We start from the raw sequence: 20,375 nt of genomic DNA on the forward strand, positions 1-20,375 counted from the left end.
CCTTTCAGATGCTTTTTCTTTACTTTTTTAAATAGAGAGAGAGAGAGAGAGAGAGAATTCTAATATTTATTTTTTAGTTTTCAGCAGACACAACATCTTTGTTTGTATGTGGTGCTGAGGATCGAACCCAGGCCGCACGCATGCCAGGCGAGCGCGCTACCGCTTGAGCCACATCCCCAGCCCTCGGATGCTTTTTCAATTGAAACAACTGTTTGTGGTCTCTAAAGTGAAGGCATCAATGTGAAAATCCCATTGATTTTCACCACCCAATGGTCCCCCAAAAAGCCAGTCAGAAGTGGCTAGGAGAATTGCAACAGGAACACTGAGACCCACACATTTTTGCAGGCCCTTCCTTTCTCAGCAAATGTACTAGCAGGGAGCTGAAGAATAACCTCGAAATATTATTTCAGTGAACTATTTGGCATGGAAAAGCAGAGTAACTCTAGTGGCTCAGTCTGATCATTCTGCCTCCAAGTGACTCATGTCATTTTACTGCAACTTGACATCACACACTCCTAACTTCAGGGAATGCATTTTTGGAACCTTCCCCGCCCCCCACCCCCCGAACTTTATATGACAGCAGACTGCATTACAATTCTTATTTCATATATAGAGCACTGTTTTTCATATCTCTGGTTGTATAAATAGTATATTCACACCAATTAGTGTCTTCATATCTGTACTTTGGATAATAATGATCATCCCTTTCCACCATCATTAATTACCCCATGCCCCCTCCCTTCCCCTCCAACCCCTCTGCCATATCTAGAGTTCCTCTATTCCTCTCATGTTCCCTCTCCCTGTCCCACTATGAATCAGCCTCCTTATGTCAGAGAAAACATTTGGCAAAAAACCATTACCCATAGTTTTTTGGGATTGGCTAACTTCACTTAGCATTATCTTCTCTCACTCCATCCATTTACCTGCAAATGCCATGATTTTATTATCTTTTATTGCTGAGTAAAATTCCATTGTGTATATATGCCACATTTTTTCCTTTTTAAAAAAATTGTTGATAGCTGATAAATACAAAATAAATGGTCAGTTTGCTCAATGATGTGGTGGGGATTCTCTGCTTCCAGCAGAGAGTTCAGAGCTATGTAACTTGCATTTGTTTTCCCCTGACTGATGGTGAATCAAAGGCATCCACTTGAACAGCTGGTTTCTGCCCTTTCTGCCTCATCTCTAGGCAAGCTTCTGCAGCAACACCATTGCCAGTCTTCTCACCAGTATCACTGACAGTATTACTACCGTTATGCTGACACCTTTTTGACAAAATGATGGCACTGGTCTGTCATTATTCATAAACATGTTCTTACTAGCACTGGATGGTTTTCCTGCCTGTGAAAATTCTCCTCGTTGCTTTCTCGTGTTCCTACATTGTTGATGGGCTTACACTGAGGAACACAAAGACTTGAATCTGTGATTATTATCATTTTAAAGTAAATATAACTTCTGTCAGAAACTTTAGTAAAAATTAGGTTGGACACCCACACAGAGCTGAACATTTTAATCTCACTGGAAATAGAAGGTATTAGAACCTCAGACTCATTAACCTCTCAATGTTGGGGGCTATGTATTATAAAAACTCAAGTATTTTATTTTATTTGAATGCTAGAGTTATCCTGTAGAAGAAGCAGTCACATCTTTTGGAAGCATTCTGATTGTTCTTTTATTTAAAAAGCCTTCATGATTCTAAATACTACTGCTTTGATGACTTTTCTGCAGTGACCAATTATTTCCATAAACTGCCTGAAATGTATTGGTTGTTTTAGTGCCATGCAGGGTATAACAATGTGATATCTTTCAGCACCCGACTTGTTCTGGAGGAATGAGTCCTCCCCTATCATCCCCTTAACTATTAGCATAAGTATATTTATTCAGATAGTAAAGAAAGAAAAGACCTTAAGGAGGAAAAAAATTAGAAAAAAATAAACTTCTTAAAACGGACCACTTCATCCAACTAGAAATAGCCAAATAATCAACTCCTAGTTTTACCCAAGTCACTCTATCCAAAGTTCCAAACTTAGAAAAAAACTTGGACATCAGAGGGTCATGTGTAAGATAGTGGAATATGTGCACAGCTGGGAAAAAGCAATTACATGAATGAGAGGCCAAACTTATGGCTGAAGTTTAATAACCCATCTACATCTTCCTTGACTTGTGATTCCCGTGTACTCCCCAATTATGGCTTGTCTCAGACATGAACTCTATAAAAATGAAATGCTTGGAATTGTTTAAATTTATTATTGAGTTTCACTTTTCTCGAGATGGTTCTTGGTAAGGTCATATATATGTATATATACTGTGTGATTCAATCTATTCTTTTCAGGCCTGGATCTCTCAACAGCCTTGGACAGTGTGTTTGTCACAGTTGAGGATGCCCTCCCTCTTGGAATCTTCTTCACTGGCTTCTGTGACTTACCACTCTCTCTATTTCTGATCCTGTCCTGGCTCTCGGCATCCTATTTTAACTGAGAGACCCTCATCAGGTCTTTAAACATAAATGTTTCTCAAGGTTAAATCCTAGGTCCCTTTTCTTCTCACTCTATACTGTACCCTCCATCTGAATCCATATCTTCAGTTATTGTGAATGCTCTCAAACTTAGATCTTTCAATTAAGCCCTAGTGTCTTAGTTAATATGGGCTGCTCCAACAAAGATTGCAGACTGGGCTTCTTAAACCACAGATATTTATTTCTCACAGTTCTAGAAGCTGGAAAGTCTAAGAAAAGGCACTGGCAGTTCCTGTTTTTGCATTTGGTGAGAATCTACTTCTTGGCTTGCAACCATATACCTTTCTCCTGCATCCTGGCATGAAGGAGGGACGGGGGGAGGGAGAAGATGGGAAAAGGGAGAAGGGAGGGAGAGAGAGGAGAGAAAATACATCTCTTAATTTCTTCATATAAGGGCACAAATACTCCTCCCAAAGGCTCCATCTCCATACAATATCTCATTGAGGAACAGAGTTTCAATCTATGAATTTGGGAAGTATAGAAGCATTTAGTTCATAGCACCTGCTATATCCAGTTCCCTACTCAGAATCTACACTTGGATGTCTGGTATTTTAATTCAACTATCAGAACTTAAACTCCTGGTTAGAATTCAGGGAAAATTAGGTTCATGTGCCCCTCAATTTCCTCTACTTTCATCACTAACTAATTCATACACCCATATCTAATTAGTCACAGTTTGTAGCTGATTGGCAGACTTTGGGGGAGAAAATAATGTCTGTGTTGGCCAGGTTTATAGAAGCTTTGAAGAAAAGATGTGGTACTTTTTCTCCTTTGTTTTTGACAGGAGCTGGGGGACTATTAGAGTCCTGCAGTGAAAATGAGAAGGTGATGAGTGTGAATCATGGGAAGATGTGGTCACTGAGCCTTTGGGAGGAAAGGTAACAGTGATTTATAGGGGTGGCGTGTTCTCTCTGCTCCTAAGGAACTGAGGATCATCTAGAAGGTGGAGTCCTTGCTACTTGGGAGGCACAAGCCTTTTTAGCTGAGGCAGCTGGGCAGCAGAGAAAATTTCCCTCACACCCTCCACAGGGGTTGGTCACCTGCTTGTTGCTGTGGCTCCTACCTATAGGAACCCTAACACATGTGTATCACTCGAGTCTAACTCCACTGGTCTGAAGAAGGTACAGGGCGGGGGGAATCAACATGAAGTACACAGCTTGGACAGAACTGTTGGGGAAAAAATGGAAAACGAACAATTAGAAGGAATGTTCAGGAAAAGTACAAAGCAGATTTTCAAGAACTAAAATATATATAATGTTTGAACTCATATAACATAGTCATTGATGATGAGGATGATCACTTTGGAGACCTAAATTAGCAGTCTAAAAAAAATCATATGAGATGGAAATATTGAGAGAAAACAACTTGAGTTTAGATTCAGAGATTTAAATATGTAAACAATAAGAGTGTCAGAAAGAGAAAAAGGAATTTTAAACTTTACTAAATAACTCAACATTTTAAATTACATTTAATTTTCCTCCTCTAATCAAATTAATGTAATATTAACATTTTGTTAGTATAGAATAGAAAAATAAATCAGAGGAACAAATTGAATGTGCAGTGGTAGACTCCAGACCATATATGAGATTTTAATATAAGGTTGGCATTTTCAACACAGTAGAAAAATAACGCATTATGTAATAAATAAGGCATAATTGGCTCTTTATGAAACAAAACAAAGTACCAAATTATATCCAAATAAGTCAAAATGGAAATAAGATTCAAATATAAACAAATAGAACAAAGGATGTTAGTAGAAAATATAAGAGATGACATACTTGATCAAGGATATAGAGATAGTTGGGACTATGACAGGAAACTAAGAATCTATAAAAGAATTTGAGTAATATTTTTGATTTATAATATTAGTATCATAGAAAATATACAGAAATGATAGGTTTAGACAAAACAATGAAACACAAAGAGAAAATATTTAATAGCTATCATGCATAAGTCTTATAAATTGACTATATCTATTACCTTTTAATCTTGCAGAATTTATCATATCTACTGAGAGTCTATGAAATGTAAATAGCCTAAGCTTTTTTCAGTTAAATATGGCATTAGAACTGTCAATAGCCACTTTTTGGGGAGGAGAACAGGGAGAGTATTTGAGGAAGAGAAGAGAAATGTAAGAGATTCAGGTATGTTTTGTATTCTGGGCACAAATACCTTTTCAAATATCAAAAAAATAGGAGCTTCTTTTTAAGAAAAACACAGAGATGTGAACTTCATTCTGATGATACATTATTGTGGTCATTGTCCAACAATCACACCTGCAACCCAATAGCAGAGTGAAGGAGATTAGTATGTGGAAACTTCCACTTAACTTTTCCATTTATATACTGTTAGTTTAAAGCAGGTTCTGTGGCCATAATTAGATGCAAATGAGACTCTGAAATGCAAGATTGCCAAGTAATCCTGACTTGTCCATACTATTACCACCAGATCTACAGTAGTACTTGGGGTATACTAAATGCACAATAAGATAACTATTCAAAGAAAGCTAAAGTTTTTGAATTCTGCTATTAGAGAAAAATGAGGAGGTTAATCAGGGAATACATATTCTGTCATAAAGACAGTGAATCCTCTTTTCTTTCCAAAGAGAATGGCAGTTATGGTGCACTGTGAGAGATTCCAGAGGCTACCATCTTTACCAGGGAATATTTTGTGGGACATATGGTGTCTAATGCCCTGTTCTAGAAAATATTTATCTAAAAAAGAATAAACTGCCTCCCAAAAGTTTTGTATTAAGGGTAAAAGTAATAATAATAAAGATGGTATGAATCTCAGTTGTTGAAGGCTGGGTTCAACTGGAACTATTAACCTACATATGCCATCATAGCAGCCTCGGGGTACCAGACTTCTACATGGTGGCCCAGGGATCACAGAGTGTTCCCAGAGACAGAGGGTAGAAGTTGCCTGTTTCCTAAGGTCAGAGCTGAGAAACTGTCTCAAAAATACCTCCATATTCTACTTATCAGAATAGCCACAGAGCTCACTTAGGATATTGCTTATCTATTGTTGCATAACAATATTGCCACAAATTTGGTGGCTTAAAACAAAGTGCATTTATTATTTCACCATTTGTGTGGGGCAGGTACTGAGGTCCAGCTTGGCTGGGTCGTCTGCTAGGCTGCCATCCAGGTGTGGGCCAGGGCTGAATTCTTATCTGAAAGTTTGACTAGGGATGGGATTGCCTCCAACCTCATGTAGTTATTGACAGAACTCGGGTCCTTCTGAATTCTCAGTCTGAGATTTGATTTCTTGTTGGGTTATTTATTGCTAAGAAGTTATTGCTTCTGGTTCTCTGCCACATAAGCCTCCCCAGTACAGCTACTTACTTCATCAGAGGCAGCGAGAGAGAGTCTGCTGGCAAGACCAACATTACAATCCTATGTACCATAAACATATGTACTGTGTTCCAATGATTAGAAGCAAGGTGTAAATTCCACCTGAATGCAAGGGGAAGAGATTACATAAGGGTGTGGATACTAAGAAGTGAGGAAAATTGGAAGCCATCTTAAAGCCCGCTCACCTTGCTCAGATTCAAGGGGAGGATCCTAGCCTCCCACTATCCATGGGAGAAGTGTCACATAATCTGTAGCCACAGGTATTTATTGTCCTGTATAATATGGCCTCCTTAGACTCTTAGCTTTTGCTCTTTTTGTGTCACCGTTTTAGAATCATTCTTTAAGCTATTTTCATATCTGACAATCTTTCACATCCAGTACCTTACTACAATTTCATTCATTCATCAAATAAATATTAGTAAGTGGCTATTATGGAGGCTATAGTGGTAAGGTCATGAAAAAAACCCCCAAATCTTTATTTGTACAATGTTCAGAAGCCACATTAGGTTGGGTAGAGAGAAGTGATGGGAGGGGAGGGGAGGTGAAGGGGGGATAGGAATTGATGCAGAGTAAAATAGACACTAGTATTGCTGTATGTATATACGTCTCTGTATAACCAATGTGATTCTGCAACCTGTACACTCAGAAAAATGAGAAATTATACCCCATTTGATTCAAATGTATGATATGTCAAGATCATTGTATCGTCATGTGCAAACTAATAATAAAAAGAACAAAATTCAGAATGCAAAGTTAGGGAACAGAAAATCAACAGCAAAATGCATTGTTGAGCCATTTGAAGCTGGTGAAATCTAGTCAGATTCTGAGGGTAGAACTAAAGATATAATTTGATTGATTGGATATGGGATGTGAGCTACTGAGGGAAACCAAAATGACTCCAATAAAAGGAGTATTTTCCTATAAGAAAGACTATGGAGAGAATAAGTTGGTTATTATTATAAGCTGGTAAATTACTACTATTTGGTTGTCTAATAGACTCTTGCAGTTCTCCCAGTAGGCAGATCTTGGGTCTTCACAGTCTCAAAATTGATCAAGGTCCATCTTATCCTTTAAATCTTCCCATCCCTATCTCCCAACTCAGATATCACCTTCTATTGGGTGAGCAAGACAAAATTTATTCTCCCCTTCCTCAACTGTGTTCTGCCCCTCCTCACAAAATTCTCATTTATCTTTTTACAAATCATCAGAGAACTTGTAGAAGCTTAAACTTTAAGGGGAAAAAATCCAGAAAGAATTTAGGTACTTTTGCTTTCCTGGAGGAAATGAAATACATACCTCAAAATAGCCCCAGACACATTAATATTACCTAGCATGTATTAATTATATATTCCACTTTGAACCTGTGCACTAATTCAATTAATTGTCTTTGGAACTCCTTGAATAAATTCTAGTAGAGGCATCTACTCAATTGTGATTTTTTTTAAAGAAATTATCCCAAGTTTACTAAGCCCCAGCCCCCTGGTTTGCTAAATGGAAGAACTGTTCCTTCAGGGTTGCTATAAAGATAATATGTGAGGTTGGCTCTGAACCTGGTTCCTTAAATGTAGTTGAATTTCTGATTTATTTGAAGTCAAGATTATATTTCTTATATGAAGGAATATGCATAGATTTAATTTTAATTAGTAAAGAGGTGATTATGAAAAATGAATTCTCAGCATCATTATTTTAGTATAGTCTGAGAATCAAGATAGCTATACAGAAGAGCATATGCTAGTGACTATTGGATGCAATAGTCTGTTGAAGAAGGTATTAATCAAACTGAGAAAGTTAAAATGTGTAGGGTGAGGTAGTGAAGAAAAAAAGACAAAGGATGTTTATAGGCTTAGGGTATTGAGTGAACCAAGATATTCAGAGGGGATTTTGGTTGTTATTGTGTTTTTTTTTTTTTAGAATTATTTTTTACAATACCTTTATTCTATTTATTTATTTCTATGTGGTGCTGAGAATCGAACTCAGAGCCTTACAAGTGCCAGGCAAGCACTCTACCACTGAGCCACAGCTCCAGGCTGGGATTTTAGTTGATTTTTGAGGGGAGCAGTGGAGACATTAATTTGATTAGCACTGACATTTTCAAGAAAGCATGGGACATGAGTTTAGACATAATTAAAGGGGCCAGATAATTCATGGCATCTGATGCCAGATGAAGGTTTTGCACTTTCTTTGGGCAGTAGGATAGTCAAAGAGGGCTCTTGAGTCAAAGATTGATAATCCTTCACAGCACACATGTTTTTAAAGTTTAACATTCTGCATTAATCATGAAAAGAGACCCCAGAAAATGTTTAATTTGGCTAGAGTATTTCAGTTTGATTGGATGGAGAAAAGAATAGAAAGAATCCCAGTCAGGAACACAGGCGAGAGGTAAGGTTTGGGATGATTAGGGCTGAGTGAGGAGGAGCCAGCAACTGCAATGAGGATGGAAGAAGTCGCTGTTGGAGACACACGGAAGAGATGAACTGACAGCCCCTGTAGGGTGAGTGTAGGTGGTGGGAGAGAAAGAGGAAGCGGGTGTCAGAGGTGATTTCACAGTACTCAGTTTGAGTAATTGAGAGAACCATGATGCTGTGGACAGGAAAAGGGAAGTTTGGAGAAAAAATTGCCTTGAATGGGGACATAATGAACTCTGTGAGTTGAGAGCTGTCTGTTAGAAGACAATAATTAGGAGGAGGAGAAAAGGGGTTGCTTCTATCCAGACACAAAATGTTTTAAATCAGAGAGAAAAGGATGGGTTTATCAATTATCAAGGAAACCAATGTGTATGTGCTGTATTAAATTGCTTACAAGCTAAGATTAGAATTTGTATTATTATTTAAATTTGCAGTTTTAAAAGAAACATTTTGTTTTTAAAACTTTTTTTTTCACCCAAATAATCTATCAATCACACAATCATAGAAAATAATTAGTATGGTCTTGGAAATTTTACTGAAATATAAACAATTTCTCTTGCCCACCGTCCATCTTTGGTCAAGATGGGTTACAATTATAGAATACTCCTTTCAGTGCAGATCTCTGTTCAACAAATTGTGGCTTACCCTTCAGCTTGATTTCCACTTGCTATGTAAGGCCTCTGTCTTCCTATTCTGCCAAGCTATAGTTTTGTTGTTGTTGTTGTTAATTAGCCCAAACTCCCTGAACTGCAGTTGTCTCTCTGGACATGCTTGGTGAACTGTTCAGTTGTTACTTTTCCAATATAAGAATGGCCTTAACTTAGAGGGTTATGCCTCTTTAAAGGGGAAGGAGGAACATTAAGATAAAGGGAATAAAACTTTATCCCCTTCAGAGGCATTTTAACAGTCTTTTAAAAGTCTTCAGGCTTTTCCTTGCCACATGTACTGCTTAGTTTTGTCTGTAATTCTTAAATGCTTTTCGAGAAAGGAAAAAATATATTCCCTGTTTGTGAAAAACCACAAAAGTCAAAACATACTTACATCCTGTTTTTGCTTCTTTATCTTCTCTAAGAAGTTAGGGTACAAATACTAACCCAATAATTTAAGCACTAGGGGGTGGATTGAGATTGTTATAAGAGGCAGCAGGTGGAAAACATGCTCTAGCAATTGGATTTGAGTATAACCATGTCCCTTAAATGTCTAATGAAAATTCCGTATGCATATTTGATCATTTTCAATGTGGTGGAATTTTTGACTGGCTCAGAGACATCTTGAGAGGAGAGATAAATTATGTGTCTTATGATTTTAAAAGAAAGAGAGAATTTAGGATTGGATTTGGAGTGGAGGAGGGGATGAGAAAAATATTAAATGTTTTTCAGCTTCATGGTCATGTTGCTTAGAAATGGCATGTAATGTGAATCTAACAGCTTAATAATCACCAAAATGATTATTTCATTGTTTAAATGTGGATAAACTTAGATTAAGTAGCTTTTTGTTGTTGTTGTTGTTAGGTTCTAACCTCCTCCTTTTCTTGGATTTGAGGGCCAAATTTAAAAGGAAAACTAAATTCAGAATCAGGATACAATTGGGGAAAAATGCAGATAAGTCTCTGGCATCCGCTGCCTCAAATATGCAGGCCAGGGAGAGCTTTGCATTTTGTTCAGAAGATTTGGAAGTGGACCTAAATTTCAGAGATGCCTACCTCTGGGAACCAAAGCACCAGGCAAAGCAATCTGCCAGTACTTGGGAAGGGCTATGAGTAGAGCCAAAAACGTTTGCCTGTGGGATGGTACAGGGCTGTTCAGTGCTGCCCACCCACACTGCCATCTACCACACACACCATTGCAAATGTTCTTGGGACCCAAACAGAATCAAAACTGGGCAAAGTCCTTTTGGCAATCAAAACTGCACGATGTGGTCCTTTCTGGTTTTTGGAAGTGGCAAGGCTCGCTGATTTACAATGGTTCTTAGATTTAGAACAGGCTCCTATTTTGAATAGGGGCATGCATTGCACATCCTCTCTGACATGGGGAGGGCTGAGGACTGAGGGTAAGGGCAGGAGACAACAGCTAAGAAGGGTACCTTCTTGATTTGCTTGGACTTGGACCTAAATTTGCATGAGGACTTAGAGCAAAACTAACCTGTGGTGCCCCTGGCACATAATGTCACTGGTTTCTCTGAAAGAAGCCTAGAAATAAAGTCTGGCTTAAGTTTCACCTCTACTGCTTGTTTATTTTTTCTTCCTGTTGGCCCTTTTATCCTGCATCCTAGCCTGGCTTTAGGGATTTGGTTTTGAGAGGAAGATAAGCAACCACATTAAACAAAAGGATGAGGAAAGGTGTGTTGCCAAGTTTAGAACCCTTTTCCCGCTGCGGGTTTGGAGTTCTCAAGCAACATTTTTACCTTTTGAGCTTTCAGATTGTTTATTCTTGGCAAAAATGAAGCTTCCTGTTTTTAAGAAAAACTGTTTATAAAAATGCTTGAAAAGTCTTCTTGGACATCAGAACACCCTTCCCAAACAATATTTTGATGATTTAACATGTAAATGAGTCCAAACACTGTTAGTAACATTTTCTATAAAGTACGTGTGGATTTTAAAAACCAAAGGGGTAATGTTTAGCTGAACACACTTTGGTTATAGAAGATCAAAAGCATTTGAAAACCAGTTTGAGATGTTTGCTAAGTTGAAAGTGAGGCCAAATCCAACCACTCTGAGTTGAAATGAGAGCAAATAATTTATTATTAAAATAGCTCACGGATGTGATTATGCTTCAGTCTCTGAGATTGTGATTCTGTAGCCAAAATAATCTCCCTGAAGTGATTGTAATAATGTTTATAAGCAATCATGGAACCAGAACGCTCAGCCTGTCCACAGAGGTGTCTCCCCATCCAATTTAAAGACCAGGCAACTCCACTCCACCTCTTTGCTCGATTTTGCATGCTCAAGGGCTGTATAGGGAAACTGATATTCCCCACCGCTGCTAATTAGATGAAAAATTTAAAAAAAATATTTAATCAGCTGAACACAACCTGACTAGCAACTCTCCTACTCCAACATTTAAATCTCAAAGTCTGCTTTTGGATTTAGAAGCTGAGAAGGCTAACATCCTGCTCAGACAGACTGCTCCTCAGAACAATCTCCAGGTAGGATCAGGTGTATGCACAGATGTTTTAGGAAGTGCATAAATTCCATATTATCCCCAATAAGAGTTATAGGGCAGTCAGGCCATGGTGGTGCACACCAGTAATTGCAGTAACTTGGGAGGTTGAGGCAGGAAGATTACAAATTCAAGGTCAACCTTACCAACTTAATGAGGCTCTAAGCAATATCCCAAGACCCTATCTCAAACTAAAAAATTGTTCCCCTTTGGGGTGACAGCATCTCTTAGAGAGCACACCCCAAGGCTGGCTATTCAACCAATTTCCAAGTCCCTGAATTCTTTATGTCATTCACATAGATATTCACCGTGTCTACAAAGATACGGAGATCCTTGACAAATGTCTGGTCCAAGTAACAACTGTAACAAAAACACACAAATCAGTATGCATGTGCCTGTTTTAGTCAGCTGCTTTTGCTGCTGTGACCAAGGACCTGACAAGAACAATTAGAAGAGAAAAAGTTTATTTGGGGGCTCATGATTTCAGAAATCTCAGTTCATAGATGGCCTTCTCCATTCCTCAGGGCTGGAAATGAGGCAGAACAACATGGTGGAAGAGTATGGTAGAGAAAGCAGCTCAGGACATCACCAGGAAGGAGGGAGAGAGAGAGAGAGAGAGAGAGAGACTACACTCACCAAATACAAACTGTAGACCCAAAGGCACATCCCAAGATTCACCTCCTCCAGCCACCCCTACCTACCTACAGTCACCACTCAGTTAATCCCTATCACGGGATTAATTCACTGATTGGGGTAAAGCTCTCATAAACTAATCATTTCAGCTCTAAGCCTTCCTGCATGTCTCTCACAAGCTTTTGGGGAGACACCTCACAACCAAACCAGTCTTCATCTTTAACTAATGTCTTTGATTAATTTATAATGGTGTGCAAATAAAATGTGCAGATCGTGGGAAGTTGGAAAAGAAAGGTTATTGCATCAACTTACAGGATCTTAACACAATAGTCTCAATGAGGTTTTAAAAAAAAACATAAAAAGTAAAACCATGAAGTCTAATGTAGAACCTTAAAATCACCTGTACCCATAGAAAATGGCAGAGAGGAACCTTGCCAGGAATGAATTGGAAAAAGACTTGAAGATTTATAGTAGACTCTAAGCTTAAGTATGTGACAAAAGAGAAAGATGGTTTATAGAAAATTTAATGTGATTGCACATTCTTTCAATGACATATGGTATCTAGATTTAGGGAAGTGGGAGTTCTACCTGATCCACACAGGTCAGATCACACATTGTAATATTTTATCCAGTGCTTGTGATGGATGAAGACTAATCAGAGCTAACTGGAAGTCTATGATCGAAACAGTGAGTGAACTTTAAATGTGAAACACAAAAAGAGATTCATAGGGGATTTTTAGTCCAGGGAAGAGAAGATCCAACAGCAGATATGACCATTGTGTGCAAATATTTGGATATTTCTAACTTGGAAGAAGAATTACATTTTATTCCTATAATATCATATTGTAAAATTAAGGGCAATAACTACAACAATCTTTCTATAAGTATGTATTGAATGTCAGGGTTAAACATCATGCTAAACAAGAAAAGAAACATGAATAATGCAAGTTCCTGACCTCCAGGAACTCACATCTATTAGAGATGGACATCTAGGTAGCCATGACCCACATGATAAATGGTACCCTGTAGTCATAAAATGAACTGAGGCCAGAGAGAAATGAGACTCTCAATTTGCCTGACAGTGATTTTTCTTTTTAAAAACAAATATTCTATATCATTTATTATTCAATTATTCAAATAATTCTATAAGATTGGGGGTGCTTGGTTTGTTTTTGTGGGTAGATACTGGGGACTGAACTCATGGACACTCAACCACTGAGCCACATCCCCAGCCCTATTGTGTATTTTATTTAGAGACAGGGTCTCACAGAGTTGCTTAGCATCTTGCTTTTGCTAAGGCTGGCGTTGAACTTGTGATCCTCCTGTCTCAGCCTTTCAAGCTGCTGGGATTACAGGCCTGTGCCAAAACTTATATACATTTAAACACAGAATTTTGTAGTTCTTGTCTCATAGTTTATCTTTCCCCAGAGGCAACCATCTTCTACCTCTATTAGCTGATTACTGTGTTTTGGTCTTGTTTTTTTTTTTTAATTTAATCTTCATATTTCCTAATGGTATGGTTAAATGCTGTTTCTTACTTTTTCGGTTTTAGGTTTTATCTATTGACTTCCCCTTATGGAAGATAAGAATATATCTCTATTTGCTGTCACCATATGTGTACATTTCTGTCCTCCTTCCTCCCAATATAATTATATTTTAGATAAAGCAAATATTCTATTATTTTGGTTACGAAAACTATATTCTCAGTAAAGTCATGTAAATTTGGTTCCTTTTTCTCTTTTGCATACTTTTTATTTTGCCTAGAACTAAATTAATATGCTTTTCATTTTAAAATTTATTTCATTTTATATCTACTTATCTTGGCAAATTCAACCCTCAACACTTTATCAGTTATCTTAATCTTTACTTAAAACATTCAGAGTCATTAGATTGCCATTCGATTTCATCTTAAATTTTTCTCCAAACTTTCTGCTTAATCTAGACTATGGCTGCTATGCCTGGAGTGCAGTTCCATTTTGAGATCTGCTTGTACAACCAAAAGATTCTCTTTGCCTTGTTCCTGCCCGGGATCTCCAATTGCAAGGATCCCACATCTTCTCTTACTTCACAGTCTTTTCTGGGCAAGTATGTGCTCTAGTACTTTTCTGCAAGAAAGAAATGCAGAGATAAGGTTTTAAGACATTTCAGATTTAACAATATCTTCATTCTATCCTCATACTTGGTTAACAGTTTATCAGAGTCTAGACGTCTAGACTGGAAATCATTTTCTTTCAGAATTTGGAAGGCACTGCTTAATTGCCTTCTATCTTCCAGGTTGCAGGAATTCCAAAGTCTTTCTGATTCCTGATTATTATTATTATTATTATTATTATTACTGTATGTGACCTAGGATCTTCTTGTTTTTGAAATTTTACAGTGTTATAAGTTAATATGGTTATATTTTTGCTTAACTTGTTGGACATATGGTTTCAACCTTGTCCTTCCATTTTGGTTATTGGTTTTTCCTTTCCTCTATTAATTTCTCTAATGTTTCTGAAACTCTTAGTTTTTATTTTTTTGATTTTGGACCACTTTATCGATCCTATGGCATCCTCCCTCCCTCCTTCTCTCTTTCTTTCTCTGTCCTATTGACAACTTCTTCTTTCCTTCCTTTCTCTCTCTTTTAAGTCATCTTTGGTTCTTATTACACGGGTTCATTAATCTTTTTAGCTCCCTAATGCTATTAATTTAAAACCATTCTAGTTATCAAAGTCTTTTCTCTGCAGGTCTTTGTCTCAACTAATTTGTTTTGTGTGATATAAGTGAGTGAGGGAAGGGAGTTTCTTTTTGGATCTATAAGTTTCATTTTAGAAGCTATCTTTAATGTTCTGGAAATTTTTATATTTAAGAGGAGAGAATTCACAAAGTGATTTGATATTTTGAGTTCACAAGAGAGAATTGCTAATTGTAAGTTTGACTGTGGACTGATTTGGCTGGGCAGCTTTAATAGAGAATCTCCACTGTCAATCCTTTATATCTTTCCTTTTGGCAAGGAAATGTTTCCCATGGAAGGTTTTTTTCCAACGTCCTGCTTGGCAGCTAGTGCTCTGGGAACCAGTGGATGCAAAGAGCTGGGGTGTTTGCTTTCAGTATCATAAGATTCCTTTTTTCCAGCAAAATATCTATACCAACAACTGTGCTTGCACCACATGAGACCCTGTGTTTTGTGCTTTCTAGACAATAAACTAGGGAGTGACAGTTGGGCACAGGGAGCCAAGGAACTGGCCATCTGCCTATTTCTTTAAAAATATTTTCAATTTTCCTTCTTTTATCTACTCCCTTCAGTAGCACTTCTCAATGTACTTGATGAGGACAAGGCTTGAGCTTTGGGGGATTATGTGGTATATACCTGGATTGGTTTCCAGATTTTTCTCCTACTGGCTTAGTAGTCTATTCCTTGTGTGTCTAAGACATTTACCATCCATCCATCTGCTTTCTCACTTCCAAATTTGTTTCCTTTCATTTGTTCTTCTTACCCTTGAAGATATGTGTGTGTGTATTAAAAATAAATTTAAAATTTTTCAATAAATAAAAAAACCCAGGGTATACAAAGGAATTAGAAAAATGAGTAGAGAACAGGAAAAACAAGTTACCTAAGAGACAAGATTAAAACCAACATATATATATAAACAAATATATATATATATATATATATATAATATATATATATATATATATATATATGTACATATAAGTGTGTATACACACAAACACACACATACATATACTTATATATACTATTGATTTAGGGTCAATTTTAAGCATTTTTAATAATTTCTAGCAGTCTTAATCTGCTTTTTTTCCTCTAGAAGATCTGAGTTGATTTCAGAGTAAGTGACGTTTGTGAAAGATTTTAAACAATGTCAGACCTTTTAGTGAAAGCAGTAATAAAGCACAACACAAGTTGTCACAAGAGATGTAAGAACTTTTATGGAGAATTCAGGAAATGATGAGTGGGCACAATTTTGCCACAATAGAAGTTGAACGTGGGTCACAAGAGTCTAGGTTCCCTCTTTTAGATGTGTCCTTCTCTGTTACTGCAAGTCTGTAGTTGGGTGGGCTAGGCAAAGTTCCTGATTGCTTGATTGGTGAAAAATGCCATCAAATTTCCAGCTACTTTTAATCGACTTTGTCTCAGGTAGGGCTTCAAAGGCAGGAATGAGGAGAAGGAAAGAGGAGAAATAAACAGAGGTAGAGAAAGAAGAGGCACAAAGGAAAAAAAGAATTTCATATTGATGACATCATTGCTGTGTTTTAAAACTGGGCTTTAAATCTGTGAGAGTCATTTCTGCTCTATCTCAACAGGGAGAAATGTGCTGAGCTCTTGGGGTCGCTGAGTAACTGGTCTACCAGATGGATCCTGGGTTTGGCTGCTAGAGCAGAGCATTCCATCTCAGGGTTTAAGATGCAACAAAGCATTATTAAACCTGTTTGTAACACAATGTGCAAGATGACATCATGTCCCTGGGCGCGTGTGACTTCACCAAAAATGTGTGCCCTGCTGTGTAGGAAAAGTGGAACTCTGGGATACAGAAAGTTAGTCCGAAATTAAAGTACCTTATAAATAGCTGCCCACCCCCTTCTTTCTTTTCTCTCACCTCCCAAATCTGAAGTGTTCTTTAAAAGAGGAAGAAAAATAGTTTATGCACTTCTATATCAAAAAGATGTGATTTTTTTTTTAAAGTGAAGCAATAAGCATCTGAAAAGAATGAAAAATGGATATAGCTCCAGGAGATGGTGATTTTTAGTCTGGTATCTCTGTCATAGACTTCTAGAAAATACAAACCATTGGCTAGTTAGAATATTAGAATTTGAACATAGGGAATTGGTTGTATGGTGATAGAAGGTCAAGAAGCTGAATGGACAGCGAAGCGAGTCAGAAATTAGCAAAGGCAGGAAGATGCTCTATCTCTGAGCTGGACACAGGAGTTACAGGTAGCCTTGGTGGGTGGAAGAGAGGCAGCTGCTGATAGAAACACCACCAGAGGCAGAGAAAGAAATGTCCTGATTTCCCCCTACCTCTTCTACACTCTCTGACTTCCTCCCAGTGTTTCTTTCTCATGGGTTGAGTCCAGATGGACATGCTTGACATGGGAGGCAGGGAAACCCAGCCCTGCACAACAAAACAGAACCAGTAAGGGTGAAAAAAATGAATCTTGGGACAGCTCTAGAACCAGCACACCCAGAAAGACAAATCTCAAAAAAATAATCATCAGTATATGCTAAATAATCACTGGTCCGAGCACCCTGAGATGATTATTCATTAGTTCTAGAATTAGATGTGGTATAATTAAGAGTTGACTTTAAGCATGAGAGATGATAGAGGGCAAACACCTCCATCAAGTCAATAGTCAGAACTTTTGATTAGAGTCTAGTAATGGGCCTACCTAGCATGACTCATCACTTTTAATTATTATGCACTGATAAAAATTAAGCCTGGACAATTTTAATAGAAAATAATTTGACAGGAAAAAAAACCCCTAAAATCTGTCAAGTTTGCATTTCATAGACATTGTCTTTGTTGTTGATGTTGTCATTACTAATAATACTGATATCTACTGCTCATACATTTATTTATAACTCAGTAACTCACTGCTAGGTAATCACGTTATTTTCATAGGTCATTTTTGTTCCCAGACATTCCTACTACAAGATTGAGGTAATTTCTTTAAAAGCGATATTCCACAGTTGACTGTTGAAGCAATGTTCTATTATTAACTAACATGTAATTAGTTCATTAAAAAATACCTCAACTGAATAGCATGTAACTTAATACAATCTACCAAAGTGGAGAAATCCACAGTTTCTCACAAATGGGGAGCAAAATTACAGTGCAGGGAAACTGGAAATGAGGAGATGCCAGCTGGCAAGACACTCAGTGTTTCAGATTACTGTGTGTTTATGACCTCTATGTTCTAGAAAAAAAATCAATTAGATTATGCTATTTGAGAATCTTGGAATGCCATGGCTCTATGCCAGCCTTATCAGAACCCCACATCTGAAGTTTAATTAAGCTGTTTTAAGTTTCACCAGTATTTCTGAGTTTCGAAAAAGCAATAAATGTAGGAACTAATAAATAACAGTGGAAGAATGCTGTGATTCCCTCCGATGGCAGCATTCAGTGCAAAATGATGGACTGCTCCAAAGTCTACTACATAGTCCTTTTATTGAACATGAAAATGATATGAGGCAGTACTCTTTGTTCAAGAGTATTTGGAAAATAAATGAATGCAATATGGGAACTGTAATTGTAGAAACTTATCAAGCTCGTTTTTTTGAAAATTCAAGGCATTCTCTAATAGCATGTCTATATCTCAGGCTGGGGTCAGATGGGGAAAGAAACGTGAGCTCCAGCAATAGGAAGAGGGAAGTAAAGAGAGACTTGCTGCAGCCCAGATAGAGAGGCAAACAAAAGGGAAACTTGCTTCTTGTCCACTTTGACAAGAATTTTATTGATTTATTATTGACTTATTCATTCTTATTCATTCCTGTACACAGACGAAAAATATATGGCAATATCAAAAGGCTTAATTTTTTAAAAAAAATTAGAAACTTTGAATGATTTTTAATTGTGATAAAATAAAATTTGCACAAAACTCACCATTTTAGCCACTTTTAATTGTTGGTTCATTTGCAGTAAGCACATTCGTGTGTTAGTTGCTTTCTAAAAATGCTTTTGAAAACCTTTTAAAATTTCTCTAGGAAAATTAATCAGGTCAAGGCTTGAAAATATACCAAACATTATATCACTCTCTACAGATGTTGAAGCCAGAGTGATTCTGCCTCCTGGCCCTGAAATTGAAGTATAGAAGGGATTTGATTGTGTCACCACATAAATGGGTCGTGACTGAGTCAAAGAACTGTCCAACCAGACTAACGGAAGAATAGCGATCTCTGTCCTAAAAACAAAACAGAACAAAACAATAAACATAGAAGGATAGAAACTGATACTGCTAATCACATTCATTCATTCATTCCCAATATGGAATGAGCACTTACTGGGGCTAGACATTGTTCTCTGCAGTGGGAGATCATTGTTGAATAAAACAGACCCAGTCTCCACTTTTGTAGGCCTTACATTCCAGCCAGTACATAGATAAGTGTACCATTGTTGGTGAAAAATGCTCTGATGAAAAGTTAAACCTGAGAAAGACACAAAAAAGGCAATTTTGTTCCCCCATTTCCCATTTATAATATTCCAGAGACAACAGCTGAAGACCTTTTTCAAATGGAATCTCCATTTATCAATCAAAGCATTGGACTTCATTCTTGGGTGCTATGAAGATGGCTTGAAGTATTTTGTCTCTTTGCTGTCCTCTGTTTCTTAGTTTTTTTTCTCCTCATCTCAATTTGTTATCCCCATCTTCAGTCATTTCATTGACCAGGCAGATCAGTGATCTACGGGTATAAAGGAAACCTATGGTACTATTTCATTTTCTGTTGCTATGACAAAATACTTGAGGCTAGAATCAATCTATAAAAAATAGCTTTATTTAGCTCATGATTTTGGAGGTTCAGGAGGATGGTGCTAACATGTGTTCAGCACTAATGAGAGTCCTCTTTTCTGTATCACTTGGTGGATATGACATGGCAGGTACACACATAAGAAGAAGATCATTCCAGGATGATACAGAATGCCAGAGAGACAGCAGGGTTGGGGCAGGCTTTCTCAACAATTTACTTTCTTGAGAACAATAGGGGAGTCCCGTGAGAACTACCTCAATCTCTTTAGAAGGCGGCATTCCCAATAACACAATCACCTCACATTAGATTCTACCTCTTAAAGATTCCATTACCTTCCCAAATCACAATCTGAGGACCCAGTTGCTAACACATGAACCTTTGGGGCATACACTCAGATCCTATCCAAACTGTAGCATCTACCCTGCATTTCTTCAGCAGGTAGGAATTGGAAATCTTCCATTACAAGCCACTGTGCAGGTTGCTTCAAGATTCAGGGATGTGTAAGGCACAGTTCACTTGCCCAGAATTCATTGGTATTGAGATGTGTACTTTCTGAAGGAGGAAACTAATGCTACATGGCACAAGAACAGCAAAGATGACACATGCTTTAGGACTTTGGGAGATACCAAGATAACGTCTAAGAAGGCCAGCCAAGAGGAACATAGAAAAGATAACTCTAGAGATGATCTTATTAGATGGATGGGGCAGAATTGGTAAAGTTACTTCTAACGAGTTATCTCTATTCTCTCAATAAAGAAGAGATGACTTTTAAGTACCCACTGCTGCAGAAAGGGTGAGGAGGAGGAAGACTGAAAAAGAATAAGCCACAAGGCCAAGTGCTCCATGA

The 20,375-nt window shown here is 37.6% G+C and overlaps 1 long non-coding RNA gene across 1 annotated transcript in view; it reads left to right on the top strand.

Annotated features, from left to right (window-relative positions):
- Positions 1-8,264: 8,264 nt before the first annotated feature.
- LOC144367227 (uncharacterized) overlaps positions 8,265-20,375 on the top strand; it is a 137,458-nt gene continuing 125,347 nt past the window's right edge. The window contains exon 1 of the long non-coding RNA XR_013426560.1: positions 8,265-8,359. This is a non-coding gene — a long non-coding RNA (uncharacterized LOC144367227). The remainder of the gene's footprint in view (positions 8,360-20,375) is intronic.

The sequence above is a fragment of the Ictidomys tridecemlineatus genome, chromosome 10, assembly GCF_052094955.1.
Source record: "Ictidomys tridecemlineatus isolate mIctTri1 chromosome 10, mIctTri1.hap1, whole genome shotgun sequence".
NCBI lineage: Eukaryota > Metazoa > Chordata > Mammalia > Rodentia > Sciuridae > Ictidomys > Ictidomys tridecemlineatus.